At 41.3% G+C, this 25,907-nt stretch overlaps 1 pseudogene; it reads right to left on the bottom strand.

The window, feature by feature from the left end:
* Positions 1–1,695: 1,695 nt before the first annotated feature.
* Positions 1,696–2,874, bottom strand: LOC114222347 (transcription elongation factor A N-terminal and central domain-containing protein pseudogene; annotated as a pseudogene).
* Positions 2,875–25,907: the final 23,033 nt, after the last annotated feature.

Raw genomic sequence — 25,907 nt, 5'->3', positions numbered from 1 at the left:
CATCACAACACGCCTAAAGACCTATCACTATTAGACCAAAAGAAGGCCCTTAAATTTGGGGTGTGAAGTTATGTAGGTGCCCAGAAAAATGAGGGCAATGTGAAGGTCACAGTTGATATCTCCACTAGGAAATTTTGGAAGAAAAAGGGCTGGGGTTAGCAGTGGGCAGGTATGGACGCAGTCTTTTATATGAACTTCTAAGGAGGCGAAGTAAGAGAGAAGCTGAATGGAACCAGATGTTGATGTATCTGTTCCAGCCTAATAGCTTGGTTCTTCAGGGTCAGTCAGGGCCCTGGGTACAGGAGAGAATGCCAGGCTTTCCGGCCAGCAGCAATTCCAAAATTCTCTCTATGCCTGGAGGTCAACAAGACAGTGACCTGGATTAGCCCTGTACTTTGGAGTTTTTGTGCAGTACAGTGGGGCCAGGAGAAACCTGCCATATGCATATAGGCTATTACAAAGAGCAAGAATCTCCTGTATATGCTGAGCACTGTGCCAGATGTTATTACACACATACCAGCTTGTTTGATTCCCTCAACTACTCTGTATTACAATCAGTTATCCCCGTTTGCAGAAGAGGAAACAGGCTCAGAGGCCACAGTTACATAGCTAGTAAGTGGCATTTCTAAGCTCTAAACCAGATCTTTCTGACTTCAATGGCAATGTTGATTTCCTCCATTTGATGATGAGCTATAGATGTAGCAGCCTTTGGTTGAGCACTAATCATAAATGCAATCATCACTTTAGCTATTCTTGAGGGCAGGGTTGTGTCTCATTCACAATCATACCCCCAGTGGCTAGTGGTGAAAGTTAAGAAAATACAGGATTACATATACTTTTCTTAATGACCTTTGGCATAGGCATTTAAAAAATTCCACTTCAGAAAAGACGAAACTGAACCTCAGAGAATTTAGATACTTTTCCTAAGTTCCCAGAGACTTTTATTCAAACTCAGGTCTGTGTGGATTCAAAACTGATGATCTTTACATTCCTTGGTATGTCTCCCCCATTGACCTGCCCTGTGCTACTCGGCTTCTCTCCCCACTGCGTAGCTGCAAGCCAATTGTGGATGGAGAGAGGGTGGCAGTGGTGGTGGGATGTGCATCGGTTTGGCATTGAGAGAAGCCAAGAGGTAGACCAGTAAGCTGGATTCAGGCTCAGGCCCTACTCCTCTTTCAGTTGGAGTTTCTGCTTAATTTATTCTGATTTCTTTCTTAAGATTTCATTTTTTCCCCCCAATAAGAGATTTTTTTTCTAACCTCAGGAATAGCAAATATTTCATGTACAGAAAATATTATTCAGAGGCATCTTTGGTTTTTATTTTTATTTTTTTATTTATTTTTGAAGACTTTATTTATTTATTTGACACAGAGAGAAAGAGAGAGTACAAGCAAGGGGAGCAGCAGAGACAGAGGGAGAAGCAGGCTCCCCACTGAGTAGGGAGCTGGAGGCGGAGCTCGATCCCAGGACCCTGGGGTCATGACCTGAGCCAAAGGCAGATGCTTAACTGACGGAGCCACCCAGGCACCCCCATCTTTGGTTTTTAAAAGTTAACATTTAATTTATTAAATTTATGAATTCAGAAGCCTAGTTTTTCCTTAAAGTTCAGTTTACAAAACTTATTATTCTATTTACAAGTTTAGTAAATGTCAATTGCTTTTTTTCCCCCTTGGTTAAGAGAACATTTATTTACCATCACAGGCAGACCCACTTGCTATGATACGACTGCTTCCCACTTTTGTTACAGATCACATAGGTCATCATCTCTTCATCTGGATTTGAATTCCACACCCAGCTTGGCAGGAAAAGTGTTCCTCTGGCGATTATGGTGACCTTGCAATTGAACTTCTCACAGTGTCTGCATTTTATTTTCTTTGTCTGCGTGCCCTCAGTGGCATGCGGAAGGTGATGCTCCTGTATGCAAGATTCCGTGTAGGAGGCTCTCAACTGCTTCAGTTCCTTGCTTGTCATCTCCATCTCCATCACCATCATTTCGGTGAATTCTCTCAGAGACGTGGTCCCAGAGAGCAAGTTCTGTTGTAAATGAGAAGTTTTGGGGTTCTTCAGATTGTCAACTTTGCTTCTAACACAAGTTTTGTACTTTTTGAGGTTCTTCGAATGAAGGGTAAAAATGTGCCTTGCAAAGTTTTGCCACAAATCAGCTTTGGGCTGATCTGTGCAAGAACTCGTTAAAGCTTCATAAAGAAGTTCTGTGCATTTAGCTCTCACAGGTACTGTGGGATCCAGCGACTCACTGGATCTCTGGTCAGTGGATTTTTGGCCACCATCCCTGAAATGCTCCTCCCTGGGCTCCATTTGACTCATGCCATTTTCAGGCACAAGTGTTTCAATGGCTCTTGCAACATTGTGGGGTGATGAATTAGAACTGGAGCCACCTGATATCTCATCCTGACTTGGGTCATGAGAAAGTCCGGAGTTTTCTTCTTTCTGCCCATAGGGAATGATTTAGGGCTGTCCCTTGGTTTGAAGTGGAGATCCTTATAAAGAGCTTTCCATTCTGACAGCAAACGCTTGGCTTTCTTTTTCAAAGCCACCGTAGGGCAGTTTTTGTGGACTCTGTACACCATCCTGACCATGACGGTCTCCCGGAGATGCTCTTTAGTCACATGAAGAGTCTCCAGCTCAGTAAGGTGGTTGCCAAGATCCTCAAAATTCCTTTTAGACATCAGTTGCTCAATAAGGGAGGCTTTGGCAGCTACCTGCTTCTGGTCAGACATCTTTACAGCTCTTAACAGCAGAAGGCAATGTACATTTATTGAAGTCCATGTGCCATACACATTCATGTCATCTCCATCCTCACAATGAGGTGGAGTCAGGTATATGGCTTATCTTCATCTTACAGATGAGGAAACCGAGAAGCACAGGAGCCCAGGAATCTCGGGAGAACTCCATGTCGAGAAACGTCAATTACTTTTAAGGAAGCCTTTGATTAATAATTAGGCCCATTTATAGACTTATGTGGCTCTAAGCTTTTAAACCCCATTTATGAATTGAATATTTTAATCTCATTTGAAGTCCTTCAATATCTTGACAAAATAATCTTTCTCGACTTCTAAGTAACTCTTATAAATTTAATAAAATAAACTTACATAGATGGTGATTCTTAGGTATTCTTAACGGTTCCAATACTGGACATAACCTTAGAAAGATTACACTTAAATATACCAATCAAGATTACTCATACATTTCAAATTGGTTTTTTAAGTGCAGGTAAATTTTATAATAGGCCAAACAACTTCTTTTGAGTATTACAAATACTTATACTACCAAATAGGCACAGATTTATCCTTAATACATAAATATTAATGTTCTAAGTGTGAGTCTCTTAAACATTTTATTCTTAATTCTAAATCTTCCCAGAGTTGAAAGATGCTTATCCACTGAGGAAATAATAATGCCATCCCAGGCAATTTGGGGAGAATTCAGAGATTTTAGGTAGGATTGGACCTGGATTTCTGCCTGCCCTATTTGTAGCCTAAACCTGGACTTCCTCCTGTTACAGGTGGTCGGGCTTGCATACAGGGCTGCACAAACTGGTATGGCCACACAGCTACTTACCAGGGTATCACTCCTGCTTACTCTCATTTTATTCCACTAAGCCCTGTCCCACCCAGACTACTCATGGAAGCCTGCAACTGACTCAGGCTGTCACATGACTCGATTTTGCTTTTCTTTGTCTAGGATATATTAATTTCTTTTCCATCTAGCTCCAATGACTTTTGACATTGATGGAATTCTATCTTCTTTCCATATTCTTCCTGACCAGTAGGGCCACACAATTCTAACAGTTACTAAAATGATATCCAATTACATCCTGCAAATATCACAACTTCTAAGGTAGAATGCCTGACAATTTTACAAAGGCTTCTATTGTTTAAAGGTTGTTTTAGAACACAACACTGGTGGAATCCTCAAGGTTTAGAAGAAAGAACAAATATTTTGGGAGCACCTGCTATGAACCAAGTACTCTATGTACATTATTTTATTTGTCCTCCAACACCCCTTCAAAGTGTTTATTTTTATCCCCATATTCAGATGAGGAAGCTGAGGTCATGGTGTTTCTCAAGGCCAAATGACTAATAAATGGTAGAGCTAGGACTAGATTTTAAGACTGCAAAGTTCAGGATCCTTCCACTATGCTACTTTCCAGGTTTTGAAGGTTTTATTACATGGCTCTCCAAACAATGGAGTAGTCTCACTTCTGCACCTTGACGACAAAAGCCTTCTAGTGTAAACCTGATCTTTCCAGACAACCTCAAGACTCAGAAGCAGTATCTGTCGCCCTTCTCCTCATACTCCTTAAATCACCAAGATTAAGATTAAGATTTAAGATTTCCAAGGATTTTCATGACAGCAGCAAAGGAAGGGCAAGCTGTAAGACACATTACAGTCACAGCCTTGGGCCAATGTTCCAGGGTCCTGAGGGGTTTGCATAGTTCAAACCCCGACCTCAACTGATGGTGATGGGGTTCAGGGTTGGTGGCCCCAGAATGTTTCACTTTGGCATGTGGATTATTTTGAACTGAAGACAATCAAGGCCCAGCAGACTCAAGAGCTTTTACCTCTCCCTTAACTGTTTAAAAAAATTTAAATAGGAAGTCTGTGATGGGAAGAGAGCTATTACCAAAGATAACTTTTTTTTTTTTTTTACATGAGAACGACTTCTCCATATGGTATGGCAAACATTTGTTTACCAAACATTTGCTCTTCCCATTTTCCTGTGAATTGTCTTCCTCCCCTTTGCAGTCCCAGACCCTTATTTCCCTTCTCCTACTTGGGATGGCATACAAGCCTCAGTTACCTGTCAAGGGAGAGCCTCTCATCTCTGTGGAGCTCCCATAGGTACATACTTAAAGTTGTTTTTCTCCTGTTAATGTTTTATGTCAAGTTAATTATTAGATCAGCCAAAAAATTTGGAAAGGAGGAAAGAAAAGTATTTCTTCCCTGCAGTTCTGGTGCCCAACATAGGGCTGTCCAGGGTCTGGCCAGTGCTTACTTCAGGGCTGCTGCAGGGGAGAGATCCTGGGACCTCTGACGGAAGCTGGCAGAAGGTAAGAGTTCTTACTGTGTCAGCCTCCTGGATCTCTGTCTGCCCGGTCTGTTGGAAGTGAAAGAGGTGAGAATACTTTTCTTTTTCTAAATTTAGATTAGCAGAAAATATTTGGGTGAGCTAGTTACTTGGGCATAGCAATTCTGGTAAAGATTTGTGATGAGTACTCTTGATTTCTATTGATCGCGTTCCTCCCAGAAATGATCATTGTTTTCTTTTGTCTTTGTCTTTTGTGTCATTTGTCAAGAAGAAAAACCACAGGGTAGAATGGAGGCATAGGTCCTATAAGTTTGTTTTTGAGCCGGCCTCACAGACTGGTGAGTTCATGGTTCTCACCAGAAGGGCATCTGTTTAGATGAACTTTGCTGTGGGTCCCCTTTGTAAAAACCAGCTGAGTTTTTCCTTTCATCTTGTTGTATGTCCTAAGAACTTGGCTTTGTGACGGGTGAGAATATTCTCTCTGGTCTCTGCCCTCTGGGAGTGTACATACTGGTGTGCATCTGGCGGCCAGTCAAGTGGACTGGGGTTCTGAGACGTGAAGTCACAAACGGCATTTTTTGTTGTTCAGCTGTGCCAGCTCTCAGGGGAGTTTGTCTTGAGGTGTCCCAGTCCATAAGGGCCTTTGTTGTCTCAACCTTTGTTGTCTTGTTAGTGGTGGAAAAGTCCCATTTCTGTATTGCCTGCCTGGTGTCACAGATTAGGTGGTCTGTGACTGAAGGTGTCGAAAACCAAACTCTGTGCTTCGGGGCCAAAATATAACTCAAAGACAGAGTTTGGGATAAAGAGGAACGATAGCATTATTGCTTAGCTGGGCAAAGGAAGCTGCAACAGGCTTTGGCCTTCAAAACCAGCAAGCCCTCCCGGAGGAAGGGACTGGGGGGCTTTATAGGGAAATATAGGCTCTAGCTGGTTTTGACAGGAATTGTGCATGTACTACTAGCCTCCTCCATCACGTCTTTAGTGTGGTACCGGGTTCCTGAAACAAAAGGCTAAGAAGGGAGGAGGGGAGGTTTGCAGAAGAGAGGAAAAAGTTTTTAAAATCCAGCTTCACTGAAGCATTAGTGCAGCCATTTTGATTTTTGTTCAACTTTGTTTTTAAGTGGATTCAAAGGCATCTCACATTCCCGAAACACTCTTTTCTCTACACAGTTCTTACCACCAGTGACAACAAAGGCCTTTATTTTCTTAGGCTAACTTTGGGAGTGAACTTTCTGGATCTTTTGAGGACTGCATCTCTTGCACTCTCTTGTGGGACCCCTCTTGTGTCCTTGGTTGAGCCATAAAAAGGCTATTGGTTTGAGTCGCTATTGAGATTAATAAACTTGGCAATGGCCAGGGGATGGATCTTTTTATTTTAAGATTATTTATTTATTTATTTGAGAGAGAGAGTGTGTGTGTGTGTGTGTGTGTGAGAGAGAGAGAGAGAGAGAGAGAGAGAGAAAGGCAGAGGGAGAGCAGACTCCCCACTGAGCAGGGAGACTGAGCCCAAGGCAGTGGGTTGACTGAACCACCCAGGCACCCTGGAATGGATCTTTTGAATTGAGGAATCTTCTATATTTGAAAAAAAATTTTTTTTTAAGAGAGCTCTCATTTTAAACAATCATTTTATTGGTATCTACGGAAAGACCAAATTAAAAAGTGGATACAAAGAAGTATAATGGCTATAGCCTTGGGGGCTCCCTTAACAAGGTGAAAGAGCAGAAATTAAACTTAGAACAAAATTAAAGTCCACATCCAATGTAAATTCCCCTTTTTTAAAGTCTGGCCCCATCTCCTCAGCAAATTCCCTTAACTTCCAAAATTCCTCCACTTTGCCCAGAAAATTCCTTGCACACTCTGCTGCCTGTTTTAGCTTCTCTTTTGCTACAAGATTTACACAGAGCACTCCAAACTAATCTCTAGGCCCAAGGTATGCATTCTTTCTCTGTTCCTTAAAGATGTAAATCTTACCATGTCTTTGAAATGTAAACACCATATGAGGTAATTAAAACTCTGCCCAGACTGGAAAAAAAAAAAGGGTGGGGGTGGGGAGGAAGAGGACTTTTTTAAAATACAAACTGCTGGGCGCCTGGGTGGCTCAGTCATCAAGGGTCTGCCTTCAGCTCAGGTCATGATCCCAGGGTCCTGGGATCGAGTCCCACATCGGGCTCCCCGCTCAGCGGGAAGCCTGCTTCTCCCTCTCCCACTCCCCCTGCTTGTGTTCCCTCTCTCGCTGTGTCTCTCTCTGTCAAATAAATAAATAAAATCTTAAAAAAAAAAAATACAAACTGCTAAAAAGTCTCTCTAGCCCAGATTCTAGACCATAGCCTCCTAAAGATCCCCTGTCAAGAACAATACAATACAAATCTTAAAGTCTTCTCCACGTGTAGTAATAAGTTTTAGCCATCTGAGCTCATAAACTTAATTTTACTCCAACTAGGACTTATGAACTAGTGAGTTTTATATTGTTATATCTGATTCGTGGCTGATATTTGAAAATGAAAGCCATAAGATCTCTGTTTATCAATATGTTTATGTATGTCTTTTGTATGTACATTATAGAGACGGTATTTTTCTACCTCCAGATGGTGTTGCAAAATTAATTTGTGAAGAGCCTCATTTAATTGACTTAAAAATAAGTGCTTATAAATTAAGTATTTCTTTTTTTTTTTTAAGATTTCATTTATTTATTCATAAGAGACAGAGAGGCAGAGGGCGAAGCAGGCTCCCGGCTGAGCAGGGAGCCCGTGCTGGACTCTCCTGGGATCATGATCCGAGCCGAAGGCAGACGCTTAGCCATCTGAACCACCCAGGCGCCCATAAATTAAGTATTTCTAAATCTCAGAACTGTACCAGAAATGAAACCAAATATTTTTCAAGTCACATGATCTAGGATAATTTTTTGATAAATAAAAACTAAGTTTGTTGGTTTAATTAATACAGACATGTTTTTAGGGCTATCAGCATTAACTATACAATACTTGTACTTTACCTAGGTTTACTAAGAGTAAAATAAGTACATGTTATCTCTGTTACAAAATGTCTCAGCAAAAAAAAAAAAAAAAAAAAAGATGAGAGCTAACTGCTTTAATGTCTCCTGAAATTTTCATGAATGATCTAAGTATGATTGTTAAAAACAAGTAAATTAAATAGATGTAAATGAAATAAGAAATTTTAGGTGAACTTTTCAGTAATGGTTGTTTTATGGTATGTGTATTCAAAAACAGTTACCCAAATCTCTTTGGTGACTTCCACTGATAACACTTTTCCTAAGGTAAATTAAATGGTAGAATTTTATTGATTATCTAGATCATTTCCAAATAAGATAAAATACTAAAACATTGATTACTAACAGTGAGCTTTCTTTTACAGAGGCACTGAAGATATTTGGGTCCATTACATGGTCTGTGCCGTATTGAAAAGTTTATATGGGAAACATATAAACATATATGGGAAAACATATATTTTCAGAAAGTATACAAAGTATTTATAAATTTATCAAGCCACAGAATACTAATGTAAAAGACAGTTCATAATTGTTCGTTTTTAAATTTTCACTAAATTAAGTTCCTTAAGGGTTAAAATTCTATTATATGATTTAAAGCTGCTAGAAATAAGGGACACTTCTCCAAACACAAGGAAAGCAGGATGTGTGTTTGCAGTGACATGTTTTTATAGGTATGTTTTTATACCATAAAAAATTACATTTTTATCACTTTTTTGTTTGAAACATTGCTGATTTTTAAAAATGATTTGTTTTTCCAGATTTAAAGAAACCTGTAGAGGCTTCTTGTAGGCAACAGGCTTGAGCAATGGAAACCTACAAGGTAAAAGAGCCTACAGTGACCACGGGGCTGAATGCAAATGGATTCAGTAGGCGACCCACCTCCAAATATCCATATGCCCTAGCTGACCAGTGGGCTTCTTACAACCAGGTACAGGTACCAAAAAAGGAAAATTCCATACATTCCCATGCATCCTCACTCCCCACCCTTAACTATAGCTCCCCACCACTGCCTTGTGTCAGACCGTCTCTCTTTTTCTGTCCTACTTACTGCTCCCTTGCAGTGTATTCAGTAAGCCTCTATGTCCTTTGTTCTGCCTCAGGTGAATGTTTTCACTGCCTGAGCCACCAGCTTCCACCTGATGGGGTCCCCCTACAAAATATTTTTCTTTTTTCTCTTAGGCTACTTATGATTTAGAGCAATTTGATAAAATATACCTTTGTGAAGAAAGATGAAACATTTTATCTTTTTTTCTTTGCTTGATCCCTCCAGAATTCAGAAACTCTCAGTGAGTATTTTTATTTTCATGGCAATATAGTCATTTACATGTGTTCAACTTGTGATCCTTGTAGCAAGACACACTTAGAAACATTGGTTATATCACCAAGGATTTGACTGGGATGTCATATTTGAGAAAGAAACACACAGACTCAGATAGGACCAGACAGCTTTAAGGAACTAAGGTTGACTTTATTGAACCAATAAAGCCCCTTGAAAAACCAGTCTGGTACCTTGCTTACAGAGTTCCCAGCAGCCTTACCAGGTGAATAAGGAAGGATACTTCCTGGCAGGCCCAGGAACCTTAGGATATTTTGAGGACCTCAAGAAGAGAGAAATTCACCCAAATCTCCAGGTATTACAGGTGAAGTCTGATGGCAAATCCTTGGTTTTGCTGCTTAGCCCCAAGAAGCTGTTAAAAGTCCAATCTGAGATTCCTTATAAAAATCAGATAAAAAAGATTCTATATAGTTACTTGTTATTCTTGCTGCACTTATGTAAATAATCAAGCCAAGTTTATTGAAATGGACAATTTGCAAGCAAAATACTTTACTATGGTTCTTTTTAATAAAAATAGGAGTGAATTGTAGAGAGGAAAAATTATGTTTTTGTAGAAACTGTAATAGACACTCACGGAGAATAGATTCTAGTCCGTTAATTGTCTTTGAGGTTTCATTTTCTACCAGTAAACTGTCCTGATTCTGAATTCTTCTACTTTCCTCCAATATTTGGCTATAATTCTCCAAACAATTCCTAATTGTTCTCCCACTCTTCTGACTTAGAATCAGTAAGAACTAAAACTGCCCTTTTCCCAAAGCTGTGCAAGCAATAGCTGGACAACCTAATATAAACCACAGAGAAATCACCACAACAGCTCATATATAAACAGTCTTCACACTTATGGCTATGCGGCCACTGAATGCCATCACTCCATCTGGAGATGCTTTGAACTTGACGTCTAGAAATCTTCTTGACTAGCTACTCTCAGAACTCAGAAACAGGTTTATAATTTGTTCCAATCATTTACCATTGTTTTTCTTCTGTTTCCATGGAAATACCTGGTTAAGTACCTGATTTCTTGCACAATATAGGCCTAACTTTTGGGATCCCAGCTGCATCACCACCTCCTAAAATGAGACCTCACTGTTTAAGTGAACTGACCTAATTTTAAGACTAAAAGATTAATTCGGTGAAATCATGGAACAATCTACGAGCTCAGCTTTTAATATATGAAATGTCCAGGGAAGTTTCAGAGTAGGGAACTGATGGAGTTCAGGGCAGGCCTTCCCAGAATGTGCTGCCTTGGCATGTGGACTATTTTGAGTTGAAGACAGTCAAACTCAACAGACTCAAGAAGGACTTTTTACCTCACCCCTTAACTGCCTAAAATAATTTAGATAAGAAGCCTGTACCAGGAAGAAAGCTTATTTCCAAAGATAACTTGTTTGTGGGTTTTTGTTTTTTTGTTTTTTGTTTTTTTTTTTCTTATGTAAAAAAGATTTCTCCACAGAGCATGGGAAACATTTGTTTTCCAAACATTTTCTCTTTTTCATCTTCCTGTGAATTGTCTTCCTCCCATTTGCAGTCCCAGACCCCTACCCTCTTCTCAGCTCAGGACACATAAACCTCAACTACCTAACTGTTAGAGAAAGCCTTTCGTGTCTTTGTGGGGCTCCCATGAGAGTGCAATTAAGTTTGTTTTTCCTGTTAATCTGTCTTATGTCAATTTAATTATTAGACCAGCCAAAGAACCTAGAAGGGAAGAAAGGAAGTCCTGGCACTCCTTCCACTGTGTCCTAGAAATCTCTGGGCTCTCTTCCATCTCCAGGAGGCATTCAAACAGTTATAGAAATTAACACTTTCTGCCTCCTATCTTTCTTTGCCTTCTTTTCTGTTTGCCCAGGTGAAAACTGCTCCCCTGACAAGTCCCAGTGTGGCTTAGGACTCACAGCTTCTTAGGGAAGAGGGTGGGAACTGAGGCCCACGGGCTCTAATGGTTGAGCCAGTTCTTGTGCGGTGCACAGGCCAGCTGAATGACATCTTTCAGTCACCCTGAATAATTGCCTAAGAGGGAAGAAGGAGAATTCTTGACTCTGGAAGTAGGATGCGTTTGTGGAAATTCATTGTCCCCTTTGCTGAGGGTTGGACCCAGCAGGGTGGATAGGCTTCCAGCAGAGCTTCAAGCAGATGGCTGCATTTGAGTGACACCTGATGTGGCCACCCAGTGTCAGCCCACAGTAGACTGAATCAACAACAAAAAGATATTGGGCTTGAGGAAGAGGGTCTTTGATTCCTATCTTGGCTTTCTCATTGACTAGCTATGTGATTTAGCATTGAACTGTGAATTATGCTCCCTCTCTCCCCCATTACTTAGAATTTTTATTTTATTCCATTAAAAAAATTCTTTTAGACTTATTTAGATGTAGTCTTTAAAAAGTCATAAATTACTTTTGACATGAATTAAGAAAAGGAAAATATGAGTGAAATAAGCTGATTAAGGTATTCTTAAAACTTCTTTACTTTTCTGAAAATATTTTTGGCTTAGGCATCTAAAAACTACATTTTTCTGCACGATTGTTTTGAATACTGGGTAAGGTTGTAATGGCATGGTGACAGAATGGTGGCAAGGAAGGTACCTGCCCAGAATGCCTAAATCCTGCCTGACTAATCACACTCCCAACAAGTCTTCTGAGATTCCTAAGGCGCTGCACACCCAAGGAACAATAGTTGAATAAGAATAAAATTGTCACTTGTCTGTCAGCACTGATAACTCGCATCCAACTAAGAACTCTGATCAAAAATCCTTGGAGCCCCCGTCATGGGGGGCCTAAATGAAGACTTCTGCTTTGGTCTTAAATCTCAGTTTGGGACCATCTTAGTCAGGTGGGGATTAATGTGGGAACTTGGGCTATCTAAACAGTAGGACTGCCCATTTTGCACCAAGAGATTTTTCCTGAAGTGCCTATGTATAGAGCCACAGGCGGTGGCACCAGATCCATTCTCTCAACTGGCATGGGTACCAGTCCCTGGGTCAGGGACAACAGCTTGAATCTCAACTATGGGGTTGGGTCAGACAGTCAAAAAGAGATGCCTGAAAGGGAGTCAGTGATTCAGTGGCGCTCCATTGTTTTCTGGAAAAGGAAAACTGTTCAACATTAACAGCCACATTCATCCTGCAGACAAAAGAACATTTGGTGAGATGATTCACCTTCCCTCTCCCAGCCACGCCTTCCCTTATCACTTCACAGGATGCCGAGGAGACAGAAGGTATTTAAACCTGTTAGGTTGGGCCCAGTTTTTCATCCTACTCTAGAAAACCAGCACTGTTTTCTTTTCATTATGGAGACTAAGCAGGGAAATGGGAATAGGTAGGTATTAGTGATGGAAAATGATTCTTTCTCCCAAATCAATAAAAAAATCAAACTTCATGTTCCTAAGTGGCCTTGAGAAACCTTGGCTAAAGTTTCCTGTTAAGTTCCCAGGAATAGTTAAGAAACTACTTAAGGCAAACTTAGGGTGATCCTATCTATCTGTACTTATCCAAGCAAGTGAAATGGATTGGGACACCCTGTGAGGCCAAAAAGATATGAGTATGGCTGTGTTTCAAAGTGGTTACAACCATGCGTTTGGAGCCACAGAGAGCTGGATTTGACTCTTGGCCCTGTTACTTATTCTGTGAGACTGGGCTCTCGGCTCTCTCTGAACCTCAGTTCCTATCTCCAGAAATAAATGATAACGATCCCCACCTCGAGAGTGTTGGCTCTTCTTAAACAGTCAATAAATGATAGCTCTCATTATTGCCTAGGGAGAGAAGACTAGGGGCAGATGACTCAGCACAGAACTGGGCATTTAGCATAGAAATTCCTCTTACATTCTACTGCCTTTCTCCCCACTGCACATTTTACTAATGTCTATGAAATCTTGACAAAGTGGTGTGTTGCCTAAAATGATATAATGAAGAAGACATTACTGGGTATGGTGAGGTGTGGTGTATGTATGAATATGTGGTATCAAGCAGGGGATGAGAAAAGTTTATAATTCTTTGATTGTTAGATTACTGTGACAGTGCCACTAGCAGGTGAAATTGATCATTGTGATGGTTGGCTTTTCTTCCATTTTCTGGATAAAGATACAAATCTGTGGTTTTAAAAGCTCTCCAGCATTTTTCTAGCTTTAATTAAAACCAATAACTATAGAAATATTTGTGTTTCTATAAATACCAGCAGGAACTGAATACTGGTTACTGTGTAAGAGCTCATCTATGAAGGGGAATATTCTGAGGCTTTATTCAACCCTCGTCATTAGGATACTGGTACTAAAGTTGTGGGTGGCTGCAAGCAACTTTAAGAGTAAGGAATATAGTGAAAAGCCTTTCAATGCCAAATAGCCAGTCTTTCCTGGGGAACAGAGTCTGCTTCTGAGGAATAATCTAGCCAGCTGGGAGAATCTGGAAATCCATAGTATGGCCATTCATTATAGTTGAACTCTAACTTATTCCAAAGATGGTTAGGTGAGAGGCTGAAGCACTTTGTTTGAAAGCTCCTACTTCTGTTGGTAAGTCTAAGTAAGAGCTAGACAAAAGGCTTTGGAAAGATCTAAGGAAAAGTGAGACTCCAAGAATTGGAGATTATGAAAAAATATCACAGAATGTCAGCTCTGGGAGGAATCTCAGAGATGATTTAGTACCCTAACCCAAAGCACTCATTTTATAGACAAGAAAACTAAGATCCACATAGACAGAGTAACTAAGATCATTGGAAACTAGAGCCCAACTTTTCAGATTACTGGTCCAGTGCTCTTCCTACCAGAGATTGTCACCTATTTATGGGGTGCCTTCTGGGTACAAGGGTATGGAAAGTATAAGACATCCTACCTTACAATATGGCACTTACTGTATAGTCAGACAAACAAGATATGTATGCATGGAGTGATAATAATATTATCAGGCATGTGTGATGGGCACCATCTGTGTGATGGGAGTTGAAAGAGAAGGAGAGATCTCATTATTGATGGGCTAGGGAAGCTCCCAGAGATCATGGGACTATAGGAGGGCCATGAAGGATGTATGTGGTTTGGATGGGAGGAGAGGAAGGCCATTCTAAGAAGGAGAAAGACATGTTCAGAAGAGCCATGTAGAGGACAGTAAATTGTTGTGAGTAAGCAACAATTTGGCAGAAGTGGTAAGTTTCCCGGGGTCACAGAATGTTAGAACTGGTAGATACTTCAAAGATCATCAGGCTCAATCACCTCATTTTACAGTTGAGAATATTAGGTCCAGAAGGTTAAAGTGGCTTGCCCAAGTTTATATACCTATGAAAGTCAGACTGGGGATTAGGACCCTCTCATCCAGTATAATTTTTACTATACCCTGCTGACTTTAAGAAAGTGATAATAGACAGAATGATCATAGAGGACCTTGCGTGAGACACAAGATGTTTGTATGGGAAACCTTTGAACTGCGAGATGACACAGAGTGGTACTTCATACAGATTGAGCTGGTGGTGATATGCAGGACAGATGGAAGGAATTAAGCAGAGAGACCAGTTAAAGAGGCCTCAGACCTAGAACAGCTATGAGATAATAGGAATTGAGGTGGTAGGAGAGCAAATGAAGAGGAAAGGATGAATGTGAGAGAGATAGGCTATGGGAGAGTCAGGCAATGAGAGATGATGGAGACAAAGACTACTCTGGAAGTCCAGATTTGACCAGTTGTCCATGGAAGAAACCACCTTATACTTTCCTCTGGCTTTTGCTGTCACTTCCCCTTAGCACTTCGCTCACATATTCATTCTTCAACAAACATTTTTGAGCTTGTGGAAGTTGTTTCATATTAACCCCAGCCAGTGACCAACTGAATGTGATGCTTCTGTTGTTTTCTTGGGATCTGCCCCTTTGAACTCTTCTTGGTCAGAGTTGTTAGAGGAGAAATAAGGATAACAGTTTGGTTATTGAAAAGTAAAAAACCCTGATTGTCTGGAAGGGTGTTGAAAAGCCAGCAAGATTTCAAATGGGAGAAGGATCAAAGTGTCTTGAGAAGGGAGGAGGAGGGCCCTGTGCACACAGAAGCTCCTGGGTCTTAGGGAGAATAAAAGATCCCAGTGTGATGGCAACAAAGGGACTCTTGTGCATTCACAGCCATGGGCTTGCAGGGGTGATGAACAGCATTGGCCCTGAGGCCAGGCTGGGGTGGCTCTAGGCTCAGACTTCTGCCCCTACCCAGGAGGGTGGAAGGGTCAACTCTCAGAATGAGGGCAGGTGCTGAGAGCTCCTTATATCTGAGGGAGACCCAGAAACCACAGCTTTAGAAGGCTGAGGGCTGCCAAAGGGTAGAGTCTATGCTTTCCTTCCCCTTCATTCTTTCATCGATTCCTACCCCACCTTGATCTTTGGATACCCTTAATAATTATGGTTTGTCCTTCTCCTCTTCTCGGCTTTTGTGACTGCTTTTATTCCAAAGGTTTAGTTTTACCAACTGGACTTGAACAAATAACAGCAAATAGGTCAGAACACACAGACCAGCTAGGGGGTTGGTTCTAGTCATACGGAGAAGTATTCTGTCATGCATCTAGGCCAAGCATAATGATTCTAGGCACAAAGGAGACTTCAAAATGGTTTAACTTATTTTTGTTTCTGTCTTCTAATAACACCGAGAGAAAATGGGATAGAAGGAGGTCCAGAAGTCAGGTTAGGGAAATATGGTCAAAAACTCCAAGTCAAAGAACTTTCTATTTACCTTTCAAAATGTGTAACTTTTGTAAATGTCCTTTGAGGTCAGGGATTGTAGAGAAGTGCTCTGGAACCATTGCTTTGCTATTTCTTAGTGCATGATTTTGGGTAAATTACTGAATTTCTCTAGACTTTGTTCTTTATCTGTAACATAGGTATGATATCTACTTTGCATAGTTCTAGCAGGACTATTTAGCAAGTCTCTGGCCAAGAGTAGGTGTGGATTCAGATTAGTTCTGGGTGAGACCAGTTCAGATTTTGGACTTGGTATGTAATTCATTCTGTTCTCTCAGAGTTGTTTCCTTCTGGCATTGAGGAAAATTAATCTCAAAGAAATGTGATTATCAAGAAAGAGATGACCATGTGGTGGGAATTGCCATGTTTGAGTTCATCCTGGAGGTCACCTTCCTCATCATGTTGCCTTGTGTTGACGGGACACCTTGGATAGATGCCCATTTAGACTTTATTATAGGAAGCCCGAGGGCTGGGCAGTGTACGGTTAGGAAAGTCATGTCCCAGCAGGAAAGAGTCAGTGACTTGTGCAAACTGCAAGCTGAGCTAGCAATGCAACCCAGGCATCCTGACTCCCCACCCTATGCCTAATGATAAGGCCCATTCCTGTGTCCTATATCTGGGATTGGACATCTCTGGAGCCAAGAGGGTGACATCAGGGCATCTGGTAAGCTCAATCTCCTTCTCTGATTTGGATATAGAGAAGTGGTATCAGAGCTCCAAGAGAAGGGCTTTGCAGGCTGGGTTTCTCAGAGGCCAGTGGTGGGAATAGGTTTTTCCCTGGAGACTAGAGGGAGGCAGCAAGCTTTCAGAATTCTCCACAGGCATGGGCGGGAAGAACCACTGAAGCATTGAAGGGGAAGGGGGAGAATGATTTATGGGTAAAACCTAAATGAGCAGAACTTGCCGGCTTGACCTCAGCACCAACTGAGGGGCGTGGGAGAGCATTCTGCAAATATTTGAGAAGCACTGGTGCCAGAGAACTCAGTAACTGAACCTAGATGGAAGGGAAGAGAAGGAGTACAGAGCTAAGTCTGTCAAGGCAATCTTTCCCAGAGCCTCCTCCCTCAGGAACCCTTGTCTGTTTGGGCATCTCCCCATGGCAAAGGGTTTAAGGGCTGACAAATTCCAGGATACAGACCACAGGGCCAGAGAAATAGGCCCAGATCACTTCTCCTGCAGAGAATTTGGGCAGCATGCATGAAGAAAGACAGGCAGTGAGAACAAGATGAATGGGATAGTCCCGCCCTTTCTTTTTATGTTCTAATCAGTTTTCTGAAGATCCCCTTAATTTGTGTTAGTCCTGCCTGGTTCCACCTTTCCCCCTGTCCCTTCCCTATAATATCTTTGTGTGTGTGTGTGTGTGTGTGTGTTTGTGTAGGTGTGTGTATGTGTGTGTGTGTGTGTGTGTGTGTGTTTAACAATTTCACAGTAGGCAGTCCATCTTCCTTCAGGAAGCCCATCCCAACCTCAAGTGGCACATACTTGTGGTCATTATGGTGCCCACCCTCCCCCACACCTGCCTCTTCCTGCCTGAAAAGCCAATACACTTCAGCATACCAAAGGTTCTGAGCCGTACTTGGTAAAGAAATACTTTGAACTTTGTTTATCCTAATATTTCCTAAATATGTTTGATTATGAAATTCTACTTTTAGATAAATAGGTTACATGTTGGCCGAGAGGCTTCCTCTCTTGGTGATTCATGTATGTATGACTGGCACCCCCAGTAACATCCTAATGCTTCAGTGGGAAAGACTGCATATTCTGTTTCCTTTGCACCTTCCATAGCACATACCAAACCCTAGGTGCTCACAACATTTGGGCTTAATTAAAAGACAAGAAGAACACAAGAAATAAAATGAAAAAGCAAATGACAAAACTGAGAAAAAAATTTTTTTAATTGGAAAATTTTGCAATATGCATACAAAAGAATGATACCTTGCACATGGAGAAACTTGTAAATCAGTAAGAAAAACAATGACCCCTGCAACAGAGATGGGAAAAGTCATGAATATTCAACTCACAAAAGAAGAAATATACAAAGCTTATATAAATTTTGATGTCTTACCCTCACAGTTATAAAAAACATAAAGTAAAAAATGAAGTATCATTTTATCAAACTGGGAAAGAAGAAATTGCATTAGTGAAGTGATAAGGAAATAAGGACTCCTTTATATTGTTGACTTTTTAAAAAGTTTGTATTAGCTATTTCCTCCAAGATGTGCTAAAAATAGGAATTTTCCCATCATGAACGATTTATCAAAAGTGTCATTATTGACTGTGTAATATTCCACAGTATGGAGTATCAGAATCCATATTGCTGCCATTTTGACTGGACATTTAGGTTATTTCCAAGGTTTTGCCTGATCTTAGATTATGTCCCTATTTAATAATGTGTTAGTTACATTGTGCTATGTAACAAATAGCTAATTAAATATTATATGGCTCAAAACAACAATTATAGTTAAATCTGGTTTCTGTAGGTCAAAAATTTGGATAGGGCACAGCAGAGCAAGTTGTCTCTATTCCATGATTTCTGGAACCCCATCTGGAAGCCTAGAAGCCTGGGGCTGGAATCATCTGACATGTAACTTTCTTACATGTCTACCATGGATGCTTAGCGGGGCTGTCTGCTGGAACCCTTATGTGTAGCCTCCCTGTGTGGCCTGGGCTTCCTCACAACATGGCCATTGGAATCTAAGGGCAACTGAGAAGGGTATTGCACTAGCTTCCTCTTGATGTTGTAACAAATTATCATAACTTTAGTGGCTTAAACCAACATGAATTGATTCTCTTATTGTTCTGGCAGTCAGAAGTCTGAGAAGAGCCTTACCAGGTTAAAATCAAGGTCCTCGCAGTCATGTGTTTCTTTTGGAGATTCCAGGGGAGAATTTGTTTCCTAGCCTTTTCCAACTGCTAAAACTGCATTCCTTGCATTCCTTGGCCCCTACCTCCATCTTTAAAGCCAGCAGCAGAGCATCTTGGTTGAGTAGTCACATTGCTTTCCTCATATGCTTCCCTTTTATAAGGACAGTTGTGATTGAATTTAGGACCTACCTGATAATCCAAGATACTCCTCCTATCTCAGGATATCTGCATATCTTCATATCTGCAATATGTCTTTTGCCATTTAAGATAACATTCACAGAATGATGATTGCCAGAGGGTGGGAGGTGAGGGAAATGGGGAGAAGTTGGTCAAAGGGCATAGACTTTCAGTTATGAGTCAGTTCTGGGGATCTAATGTATAGAATGATGACTATAGTTAATAATACTATATTACAGAGCCTAAGTGACTCAATCAATTGAGTGTCTGACTCTTGATTTTGGCTCAGGTCATGATTTCAGGGTCCTGGGATTGAGCCCCAAGACAGGCACCATGCTCAGCAAGGAGTCTACTTGAGGATTCTCTCTCCTCCTCTCCCTCTGCCCTTCCCCCTGCTTGCATTCTCTCTCTCAAATAAATAAATCTTTAAAAAATATTGTATTATATACACTTGAAATTTGCTAAGAGAATAGATTTTAAGTGTTTTCACCGAAAAAAAAAATCATGTGAGGTGATAGATGTGTTCATTAACTTGATTGTGGGAATCATTTTACAATTTATACATATACCAAATCATCACATAGTACACTTTAAATATATTACAATTTTATTTGTCAACTATGCCTCAGTAAAGCTGGGGATAAAAAGGTAGAAGTCACACGTTCCAGGGAGCAGGATCTACATATATTTGAGGATCCATTATCAGCCTATCATAATGACCGAAGGTTTTTCTCCCTTTTAGTTGGATTTATGGGAAGCCATATAGTCATACAGTGACTACTGCAGGTAGATGTGGAGTATTGGTACTGTTGGGCGACATGGATCACTTGCTCATGCAGTGTACTCATGCCGTCTGGTCCTGCTCAAGTTCAGTCCCAGAAATACCCTTTCCATTTTGGGTGGATTGTTGCTAGGCACATCAGCTTTATGACTTGGTGGGTCTGATGGAGCACAGCCTATAGTGAGCGGCGACAAGTGGTGGTCACTTGGTGTCTCGTGGTGAAGCATTCTGTCTCTACCAGGACCCAGTAATATGCTAAGAATTGGGCTCAAATAATTTATAAATTCCTGCTGCAGCTGGTATAACCTTGCTTCAGAAGCCCAAAGGCCTGCATTGTAATTTTTCCACTGGGGTTCCCCATAGTATCTATTATGCTGCCACCTCTTCCCAACACTGACACTACCAACACCACAGGGTGTGCCAGATCATATGGCTCAAGTGTCAAGGCTTTTAGCACCATGGCTTCAATCTACAGCAGAGGACTTTCTTGCTCTTGACCTCATCAAAACCCCCATGTCACCCAGTATAAGGAAAAGGGCAATATTTCTAGGTGTGGAATGTGTTATATCCAGAACCCAGAAAAGCCTACTAGGTACTCGATGCTAGGAATGTAAGATGCAGCAATTTGTCTTTTACTTTAGAAAGATATCCTGGTATGCCTCTTACTATTGGACCCTAAAAACTTAATTCAAGTGGCTGATTCTTGAATCTTTACATTCAAGATTCAAATCTTCACATTTTATAACCCACCTTTGGAGCACATGTGTCTTCCTAATGCTTCTTGCTTGTCCTTCCCAGTCAGCATGAGGTGCTGATGTAATGGATCAGTGTGCTATTTTGTGGGCTAAAGCAGTCAGATGTCTTTGGATTATATTGTGACAGAGGGTGGTAGAGTTAACATAACTTCATGGCAAATCTGTGAAGGAATATTGTCTTCTGCCCCATACAAATGCAAACTGTTCCCGATTTTCTTTTTTGGTTGGAATATAAAAGAATGCATTTGCAAAATCAATGGTTACATACCCTGAGGCTTTATTAATCTACTCTAGGAATAGGTTACTTTGGACATAGCAGCTACAATTGGGGCTCTTAAGCACTTAGGCCTATGGTGGTATATAGTCAGTCATTCACCAGGTCTTTTGGTTTCTGCAGGGGTCAGACTAGTGAATTAAATGGAGACATTATAGGTACTATAGACCCAGCATCTTGTGGGTCATTAATGGTGACACTCATCCTGCCATTCTCCCAAGGATATGATATTTAGGCTGAGGGCTAAGGGGTAAAAGTTCTGAGGTTTCCAGGGTGCCTAGGTGGCTCAGTCAGTTAAGTGTCTGACTTTGGCTCAGGTCATGATCTCAGGGTCCTGGATTGAGCCCTGCATTGTCAGGCTTCACATTCAGTGGGGAGTCTATTTCCTCCTCTCCCTCTCCCCTTCCCTTCCTCCTGCTTGTGCTCTCTCTCTCATATATATAAATAAAATCTTTAAAAAAATAAATAAAAGTGACCCATAGATCAGTATGACTGGTTTTATTAAAAAAATTTCTAAGGTTTCCAATTACTCTTTCCTACTATGATAGTTCTTTTTAAGATTTTTTAATTTATTCATTTGAAAGAGAGAGAGAGAACAAGTAGGGGGAGAGACAGGGGGAGAGGCAGAGGGAGAGGGAGAAACAGACTCCCCACTGAGCTGGGAGCCCGACATGGGACACGATCCTAGGACCTGGATATCATGACCTGAGCTGAAGGCAGACAGCTCTTATGCCATAAGCCAGAGATCCAGTGTGGGGGTTATTCCAACTGCCATATGTATGTATCGGTTCTAATTATATCCTTGGGGTTTGTGTGAGTTGAGTCTGTGCACCTGGTGGACCCTTTGTGAGCTGAACTTTAGCCGGGACTACATTTATTACCTGACTCCAGAGACCTTAGTTCTAACAGGGAAGCCATAAGGATGCTTTGGGTCTCTGGGTATTGATATCAGCTTAGACCCTATGTTCAATTGTCCTCGAAAATTCTGGTTATTTCTCTTTCCCTGATATACAGTCACCTGAATAAATGGCTGTTAGGACCCTCTGGAGAATCATGTGTTATGTATTTGCCATGGTGTTGCAGGGTCTTTCCTCCTAGGAATCCAGTTATTTGTCCTGTCAATGGTTCCAGTGCAGTCTGGAAACTGAACAAGGGACCATGTTTTTTATTTGAGCTAATGGTCTGCTTTTAGCCTCCTTCTCCTTTAATATGCCTTTTTTGGAATCTAGATATTAAGCAGCACCCTTATTGACTGTGTTTCTTTGGAGCTCTCTCATTCTTATGAATATTAATAAACGCAGCTTTGTGACTGCCTTTTCTACTGTCTAATTGAACTGCAAATCCTGTAGTTCATTTGCTAAATCTGGCAACCCTGGCTCCTGTCAATCTTCTCAGGGCTTGTTGGAAGAAGGGTCTTCTTATGGAAGGTCTTCTGGCCTCACCTACTCTGTCTACTCCAGTTCACTCACTTTCCTCAGCCTTCTCACACCTCCCTCTATTGTCTTCCAGGGCAACTCAAGCATTTCCAATTCTCTGTGTGGCTACTGCCTTTCCAGGGTCTTAAGAGCCATCCCAGCAGCTCTTTGGCCCATTGCCTGGGTCCTTTCTAGGGTGTTAAGTCCATTAATGAGAGAAAATGCCCTGAAGTCAATTAATGTTTGCTCACCCAGTCTTACATTCTGACTACTTTGATCAAGTGTCTTCAAATTCAATCCCAAAAGTGCGTCTCTGCCTTCTGCTGGTATGTGCACGCTAATTTTTGCAATTCTTTCAGTGTATAGTCTCTTTACTCCCCTATCAGGCACAGCATGTCCCCAGTTGGGTTGTTCTGGTATTTAACTGTAGTTATTGGCCTAGAAACCAGGGAGAGGCAGGGGTCAGCTTCTAAGGGGAAACCTATTGCCTGTGGGGAGAGGGCCATGCAACATCATCCATCACCGAAGTGCTAGTTTTTAATAGGGAAGGGTGGGCCACCTCAGCAAGCCTAGAGGCTCTGGGGAGGAGGAGGGGAAGACTGAAGGGTCAACATTGTCATTAAGAAGTTCCTTAACATATTTTGAGGTCCCAGATTTTACCCACCAGGGCAATCTCTTATGCATAAGAGATTGGCTGAGTATTAAAATGTTTCCGGAGCTCTGTGACCCTAACAGTTAGACATTGAGATTGTCACTTAGCTGTGTTTGTTGTTCCATTGAAGGAGACGAGGGCCTCATTGGGACTGCCCAAGAGGGCCTCTAGCTCTCACACTTAGCCATTGTTAGTGACCCTCAGTCTCTGTCCCTCTGCAGGGCCATCTCTATGACTTAGCAGTAGTTAGCCAACTCTGAGACTTTGTAGACATTGTTCTTCCCATATTTTTATTTTTATTTTTTTATTTTTTAGAGGCAGGGGGGGGCAGAGAAAGACTCTTCAGCAGGCTCCATGCTCAGCACGGAGCCCAACACAGGGCTCGATCTCACAACCCTGAGATTATACCTGAGCCAAAATTAAGAGTCAGATGCTTAACTGACTGAGCCACCCAGGTGCCCTTTTCCATATTTTAAAAAATACCACAATATTCTTCTCCACTGGGACATTCCCAAGGGTACTACTGATGAAGCCTTAGCAATATGAACTACTATCTTATGCCAGAGACTATCTGTGCTTCACCTACCAACAAGAATGGTGAAAGTAGGGGTCTTTATCCTTTGCTTCTTGGACCACTCCCGGGGCCACTTGTGTTAGGAGTGTCCTCTGAGAAGCAGATGCCAAGATAAGATGAAAGAAAATGGTGAGGGAGCTGGGGGAAGCTGGGAGAGCAGCCAGCTTATACTATAGTTCTGTCCCCAACAGAAGGTAAGAGGAAAAGAAGGAAGGTTGGGTGGGGGCATCTCAGTCTGCAGTAAAGTGCTAAGAGAGTTCAGCATGGTTGTAAGTTCAGCTAAAGTAGCTAGAGGTGTTATGTGTTCTAGGTGCAAGCCTGTTTAGAATCCCCGCTGTGCTCCATCACTGGGTTGGAACAGCCCATCAGAAGTGTGGTCTCAGAGTGGAAGTAAGGATGGCATTCAGAGCACAGGAGCTGGGCTTTTCAATTATGCTCCTGCAGTGGGACACACAGGAGATGCATTTCCATGGTTTCCATGGGACCATGTCTTTAAGACCCCTGGGACTCCCTTGAATCTCTTTTGTCCAGGTCAGGGGCTCTACTAGCGCTATCTTAATTCTCCAAAAGTCCTAACAGAGGGTGTTACACCCTTGAAGTGGTCTTTATCTTGAGGTTACCATGTTATTTTGGTAGCTTCCTATATTTGGTCTATGCTTTAATTTAGTCTCAGCTATGTTTTAATTTGAGAATTTTCAATGGATAGAGAGACTGGAGATAAGAAATTGTATTATCTATATTACTTCTAAATTCTGAGTGCAAATTGATCAGTTCTTTTCTAAGTTTGTCTCTTTTTTATAGGATCTTATCATATATAGCACAACAAATCAACTCATGTTTTCAACATTCTGCCCAAGTTCACAAGTTCATTAGGTACACTTGCTACCTTCCAAGCTACGGCTGGATGTACATTTCAGCACTGTATAATATAAGTTGTCATTTTTCTAGTTCTCCATCTACTGTCCAGTTTCAATGCCATGTATTTTAGCTTTTTTTTATAGCAGAACCCCATTTTTATGCCAGTCATGTCAATTTCTATGTCATTGAATTATTTCTTCAGTAATAATGCATAAGAAAAATCACAGAAATCTCATAAAACAATAAGCATTTGTTTAGCTCATGCCTCTCTAGGTTAGCTGGTATAGGCTGGACCCAGTTGGGGCAGCTCTGTTCCATGGGTCTCTCATCCCTCTCATGGGATCAGCAGTCTAGCTTGGCAGGTTCTAGTCAAGATGATGGCAGAAGCACAGGAGAACGAGTTCAACTGCAAAAGTTTTCTTCACCTTTTGGGTTATTGAACTTGCTAACATTCCATTGGTCAAAACAAGTCACACCGCCTTGCCCAAAGCCCAGGGGCAAAGATGCATACTCTGCTTGTGCAGATGGAGAGAGGAGAGAATAAATATTTCCAAACAATAATCTCTTTGAACCACAGGTATTAACTTTTACCATTTTTGTTGCAAAACATGTTTCCATTTTATTGTTTGAAGGTCAATTTGCTTTCAAAGATTTTTGAAGTAAAAAAATTTTAAAATGTCCTGGGACTAGAAGGCTAATTTTTGTAAACACTTGTAAGGCTACTTTTGACAACTTTATAAGTCTTTATGAATAGTCTAAGATTGTAGGTAAAGAGATGGTCTGTATCTTACATGCCCTGAGAAGAATGGATTCCTTGTTGAAATTCTACCCATTTCTTTTGTATCTTAGGACTCCAAGGGGAAGCTCTCAGAAGCTCTAGAAGTCCACCCATCATCCACTGACCCCAGTAACAAGAGACAAAGGCTCTCTTTCTGCCTACGGTACTACTTTATTGTTTTTCAAGTTCTCATTTGTTGACCACTAACTCTGTCAAGTGTTGTGTTAAGTGCTTCAAATGTAGTATCTCATGGAATCATCATCACCATGCTATAGGCTGTTGTTACTATCGCCCTTATCATAATCCCTTCTGGATGTAAAAGAAATATGCCCCCAGTCTCATGGGAAAGTAAAAGAGACTTGAACTTGGGCCTCTCTGACTCCAAAGTCAGTGCTTCTATCCTTATCAATACTGCCTTTTGTTTGAATCCTGCCTCTATCGCCTTTTCCATCAAAACAGAGACATCTTTACTGTCCCAGAGGTCCTTAAGATCCCAATGAAATCAACAGAAACTGCTAATGCAAAGGAATTTGACTATAGACCACTACAAGAAGAGTAAATGGTGTTGGGATGTTTTGCTTCAGCCTAACATTGTGTCACCATAAGGAAGTACAGCTTGCAGAGGATTGGTTACTGAACTTGCCAAGAGTAAGCACCCTCATGACTCTGGTCTGTGTTGAGGAAGCACTGGTGGCAATGGAAAG

The sequence above is a fragment of the Eumetopias jubatus genome, unplaced genomic scaffold (genome assembly GCF_037043125.1).
Source record: "Eumetopias jubatus isolate StellerSeaLion01/CBP00866 unplaced genomic scaffold, mEumJub1_p1.0 scaffold_13, whole genome shotgun sequence".
Lineage (NCBI taxonomy): Eukaryota > Metazoa > Chordata > Mammalia > Carnivora > Otariidae > Eumetopias > Eumetopias jubatus.
The sequence above is the reverse complement of the archived record's forward strand: the minus strand, read 5'-3'. Positions and strand labels throughout refer to the sequence as shown.